The sequence below is a fragment of the Procambarus clarkii genome, chromosome 21 (genome assembly GCF_040958095.1).
Source record: "Procambarus clarkii isolate CNS0578487 chromosome 21, FALCON_Pclarkii_2.0, whole genome shotgun sequence".
NCBI lineage: Eukaryota > Metazoa > Arthropoda > Malacostraca > Decapoda > Cambaridae > Procambarus > Procambarus clarkii.
In genome coordinates, this window is record NC_091170.1 from 28,172,331 (window position 1) to 28,178,850 (window position 6,520).

Sequence of the window (6,520 nt, forward strand, 5' to 3'; positions counted from 1 at the left end):
AATCCTTGATTGTACATTTCCTTTGTAATCTTTAACTTTCAGTTCATTATATATACAGAATAATAAATATTTCTGGATACATCATTCATTTTGATTTTTTCATCTCATTGTAAATTCCACTGTTCTTGAAAATTTAATAAATATTTCAGATTTCCTCTTTAAAGAAACCTTTACTATTTTTTGCGTCAGACTTGACCACATTATCAGTCATCTGATGCTGGGTTAAGATCCCACGAAACAATCTTTTCCCTCTCACGCCCTTTCTTTCTCAATATCTCTAAACTGTTCCTATTTCCTGTCCCGTTCCAAATGGATTTTGTTTCAAGAATTCCAAACGCATCTTAAAAATCCGCATGTTTTAACGATCCGAGCAGGAACGAGTGTGTGAGCTGCCTTTGATACGGTAATTCATTCCTCCTTGATCTAAATGAATTAACATGTTTCTATATATATATATATATATATATATATATATATATATATATATATATATATATATATATATATATATATATATATATATATATATATATATATGAGACCTACTCTGACTATTGAGCCCTAACATGGAATCCTCACCTGATAGAATACTCACGATTGAATTAGAAAAGTCCTTAGATATTTAACAAGGCTTGTTCCAGAGCAGAGGGGCTTGAGTCACAAAGACATACTTAGGAACCTGGACCTCAATATATTAGAAACGTCGAATAATTGTGTCATAATAACGAGATGCTGGATTCTATGGAGGGCTGAATTATATCTCCAAGCACTTCTGAGTGAGTGCATCGAGGTTAGGACGCGCGCACATACACACACACACACACACACACACACACACACACACACACACACACACACACACACAGAAATCCACGAGCGTGTTTCTTGTCTATACTGAAAATTTCCGCGTGTTATAGAAGGCTCTTAGGTGCAATAAACAAAGATATATTCAGTCGTATTTCCTTTGCTGTTTACACGCACCCAAATCATACTTTACACAGTAACAGCAAGAAAAGTTATGACGCAAACTATTAAAATTTACACATGTATAATTTTGCAGAAACAAATAGCAGTTATTTGGTTTCAAGAAAACTAAATCACTGAAATGATTTTGATTTTTAAATGATTTTTGAAAGTCCTATACAGGTGCCCTACACAGTACAGTAATTACTGCACAGTTCCCTCTAGTAGTCCCTCCACGTGTTGTTGGAGTCCTTCACGGAATTAGAAAGGATAATCCCTAAATTTTGGAAGAAATTGGCGCCCTGACATCCTGGCTGGTAGACTGATATTCTGGCTGGCCAGATGACTGGCTCCTGGGTTAGCTGGCAATCTGACTGATTGTCTGGCTTACCAGCTGGATCGATACTCTGACAATCGCACCAACAGTCATCTTTGTCGTTGTCCAACACATGTAAATCTGACACTAGAGTGAAACAAAGGCTGGGACTCAGCGAATGTTTCGTCCGATGATCTCGGTTAATAACAGAGAAGGTGCACTCTACTAGAAACTGGTGACTCAAGTGGATTAAACTTTCTAACAATAATATTATTTACCACATCATTATCCCGCAGCCATTCACTCTTGTTGTTCCTCTTTCTCCTCCACTTCCTACTTCGTCGCTTCTGTGAATCACATTTCTCCATCTGTCCGCTTATCGTGGCCACAGAGAGTTTACTAATTTCATAGGTTTTCTGTCTAATTGTTTTTGTTTCTGGGGTAGTGGTTTAGGTCCCTTTGTAAGATTCATTCACTGTAATAATCACAATGTTTTGCATGCATGAATGTATATTTCATACTGTAGCTCGAATAATTGAATCTCGTGTATGGGTTGATAATTTTAGATAATCGTAGATAATTGCATGTCATTTGATAGATGAAATTATATATAATTTGCTCTGTCAAAAGGAGAGTAGGGCAGCGGAGCAATAAACTATTGATTTGAAAATCCGGGAAATCTTTCTCAGTGACAGAACTGTCAATATGTGGTATGGGTTCGAGTAAGTTAGATGACGATATCGTCAAGGCCAACTACTACCACTTCATATGTAAATATTTCAGGAAAAAAGTTTTAGCAACAACTTTTTGTGTTCATACGAGAATCAGCTTCATCAGCTTGTATACATAAGCACTAGTGTAGTGGAACACATACATTAATTGAGGAAAACAGAAACACAAACACATCCACAACAATCTTTGTGGATGTGTTTGTGTTATGTTGTGTTGTGTTGTGAATGTTAATAAAATCGTTGAACATATCTGCCACAGCCTTATGGAAATCAACGTGCAAGGTGAAAAGCTTCAACAACCTCTTAAGGGACACAGTTAATGGAAAGCGGGCAACCCAGAGGCTTGGATTTCATAAAGGAATGTTCCTGCAAAACACACACACACACACACACACACACACACACACACACACACACACACACACACACACACACACACACACACACACACACACACAATAAAAACATCGACTTGAAGTATGGCACTGAATTCTCTCGCTATAAATAATGCCTTCTTAGATGCTATTTCATTCACCTATGCTGCTACCACATTTCAAAGCACACAATTACAGTGGTTCTGGTTATTATTTGGTCATATTTTTGGGAACAGCGGTGATAATTACTTACTCATCCCAAAACTCAACACTTTGCCCCTTTTACTAAGGTGTGTGTATATTACGTCGCTTCTTGGAATAGACTCAAGTATAGACCACCGCTTCAATTTTATTATAAAAAAAATCCATTTCATCTATTCAGATTCTTTCACATGAACGCCGATAAAATCTCAGAATCAGAATTTTTAATTTAAACGATCGAGGCAGCCGTTACACATGTTGAAACAACCAAAAATTAACATGAACATATACGTTAAGACAGAGGAAAAGTATATATATATACCTGGTACAAGTTACATATATATATATATATATGTGTGTATGATCTAGGCAAGCATACAACGTAAAGATACACTGCATTGCACATTACCATTCATCTCTGCTTGACCATACCTGCTCTTCATCTCGTAGCTTGACTCGCGCATGCGCGAAGATTTCCATAACGAAGAAAAAATATATTGCGAGTCTTCAAAATGTATAGTAATTAAAGAGGATAGTGACCACTGAGGCTCACTTCATGCTTCATCGAACGAAAAACTCGCTTTCTGGTAACGTAATTGGTGCGGGGGAGACTCAAGCTGTACCTCGGCCGGTACGCTGTAAGGTGTTTATGGAGAGAGAGAAAGAGAGAGAGAGCGAGGGGGGGGGGGGGGAAGGGAAGAGAAAGGAAAAAACTATCAGGAGAAAGCCCAAAGCCATTAGACAAAATAGTACTTGGATGGGATCAGAATAAGGATTTGAGATAGGACTGGGCGAAAGGAATAGTACCCAACTACTGCATGAAGCAAGACGAGACTGTCGCTCTACCGTCCAGCCCAAGTGATTGGGTTGAGAGAGAGCTATTATAGATATATATATATATATATATATATATATATATATATATATATATATATATATATATATATTTATATATATATATATATATATATATATATTTATATATATATATATATATATATATATATATATATATATATATATATATATATATATATATATATATATTTATATATATATATATATATATATATATTTATATATATATATATATATATATATATATATATATATATATATATATATATATATATATATATATATATATATATATATATATATATATATATATATATATATATATATATTAATAGCGACTTTTCCATTAATAGCGACTTTTTATAATTGCGGGGATTCCTAAACTTACATTAGACAATAAGAGATAACAGGATCCCTCCGCCCCAGGAGGCAGGGCTGGAAAAGTTAGTCTTTGTTCTCTTGGCATTTAAAATGAAAATTCCAGTGTATTAAAGTGCCAGAGGAGTGCCAGAGACAATTGCGGTATTTAGAGCATTACGCGAGTTTCTGCCAGTGAATAATATATATTTTTATTGGTGATGCGAAAGTAGATATTGATTAAAATATTTTTTTTAACAATTGATTAATTAAAAATATATATATTAGAAGAGAGTAGTTATATTTTGAAGGAAGGGTAGATTGTGTTGCTTGCTATAACCTGGTAAAACTACTTCTTGACTAAAGTTGTACGAAACACCTACAGTAAGTACAATGACGGCAAGAAAAAATACAATAGCGGACATTACAATAGTCTGTATCTTTAAATTATTTTTTAATGCAACACTGTTTTTTTTAAATAAGCATTATTACTATTTTTATTACGGGACGGTGTTTTTTTATTTTTTTTTTTTTGCAGGAAAATTCCTACACAGGCCCCTAAGCCTCTGGCTGGCCCACTAAGTGTTGCTTGTTTCTGTTCTACTTGGTGGAGTATGAGTATTTATGACTCGTATGGTTGCCTCAGTAAGATTTTGCCCCATGTGTTTAACAACTTTTTCTGCTCTGTTGAACCTAAGTTGTAATAGTGTAATTTAACAGAGCAAGGTCAGGTGTATATTATTTAACAGAGCAAGGTCAGGTATGTTACTATATGTTTATGTGAAATAAAAATATAGTAATTAAAGATCTAATATGATAACCTCTGTCTATACTTGTTGTGTTTATTATGTATCAATATGTACCTCTATCTCACCCATATCATCTTTCTCTCACCCTTCACGCCTCTCCTTCAACCCTCTCCTCAAAGTTCTCTCGCCAGTCTCTTCAGAGTCTCTCATCTCTCTAGTCATGTATTGCTCATTTCCTCATTCTCTCAACGTCTTCCGTACTCTTAGCAAGTTTACCATTTCTTTCACAACTCTTTCCCCATCATCACATCACTGTCACTGCACCTTCGGACAAGTTACCTCAACTTTCTCTCGTTATCTGCACTTTCTTTTTACCACTTCTCTTCCCCTTCCTTTCCCACCAGCTATTCTTCTCCTGAAAGAGGAAGGAAGAGAGTTTCCCCCCCTTGCCTATTCCATCGCCTCCTCTATTAGTCCTGCTCCCAAACCTTCTCCTTGCAATCCCACCTTCTTTCTTCCTCTCTCTCTCTTCCACCTCTTCCTCTCCTCATCCTTTCCCACCCCTTCCTCTCCTCCGCTGCCTCTCCCACCTCTCCCAGCCTAGATGCACCTACCAGCACAAGGCTGCTGGGGAACCGTGTCGCCTGGTTAGTTCCTTTGTCGACGATAGTGAGGACGAAGGTAAAAAGCCTCTGCGGTATTCTCCCATCGGCGTCTTCCATTGAGAGAGAGAGAGAGAGAGAGAGAGAGAGAGAGAGAGAGAGAGAGAGAGAGAGAGAGAGAGAGAGAGAGAGAGAGAGAGAGAGAGAGAGGGTGAGAGGATGGTTGGGAGAGGGAGGGGGGGGATGTTGGGGAGATGGAAAGCGAGAAGGTGACGAATTAGAGGAGAGTAAAAGGAGAGAAGGGGTGATGCTGGAAGGAGATGATGGAGGTGAAGAGAGGAGGGGTAAGGGAAACAGAGAGGAGATGGGGAGATTATGAAAGAGAGGGGGGGAGAGGGGTAAGAGTGGGGAAGGGAAATGAAAGGCAGGGAGAAGGGAGAGAGGAGGAGAGTGAAGAGATTTAGGATAGGGTAAGATAGAGAAGAGTAGGTGAAAAGAGATAAAAGAGGTGGAGACTAGGAGATCGGGAGAGAGGGGAGAAGGTGGAATGAGATAAAGAAGGGAAGATGTAAACCGAGAGGAGAGAGATAAGGGGAGAAGAGAGACCCGGATGCAGCCGGAAACCTTGTCAAGTAAGGAAATAAAAAAACTCACAAATCATAAAAATGTTAGAGAATAACAGAAATAAGCCAATAAATAAAATCTGAAAACTAACAGAAGAGAGAGAATAGGTGCATGAGGTGAGTATTTGGTGGACGTTGTCCTCTACCAGTGGTTTGTTCTATCCTCGAGTGTCTCAGGTTCTTCTGTCTTCCTGATGGGCGTTACAGTTCCTCTGTCCCAATCTAGGTGAGAATCAGAGTGCCTCTAGACTTAACCTGATGAGTCTGAGAGCCTTTATTTCCATCCTGGAGAGTGTCGGAGGTCCTCTAACCCTATACAGGTCCTATCCCTATTCTATCAGAGGACATCCTAATCCAGACCTTGCGGTCATAATACATTATATCCTAATTACATATTTATTGAATTTTGATTTTGGTTTCTTTCACAGTCAATCTATGTTGAATTATGTTGCTTGGTCAGACATACGCGCTTGAGATTATCTTCGTATTCTAGTCTAAATAAATCTTGACTCGTGTAACCGGCCCTAGTCTGATCTAGCTTGACTCGACTTAACTTTTGCTACGACTCTCCCATTACCTGAAAAGCTAGCCCCTGCATTCCAGATATTCCCAGTATTCATGGATTCCTACAGTCATGCATAGTAAAACCATTTTTGAGGAAAGCAATTCCCAGTGTACTCTAGTTCGGCCATTGTTATTTTCATTCGATTCACTGCCTGAAATTGAAGTCGATATTTGAATTGTGT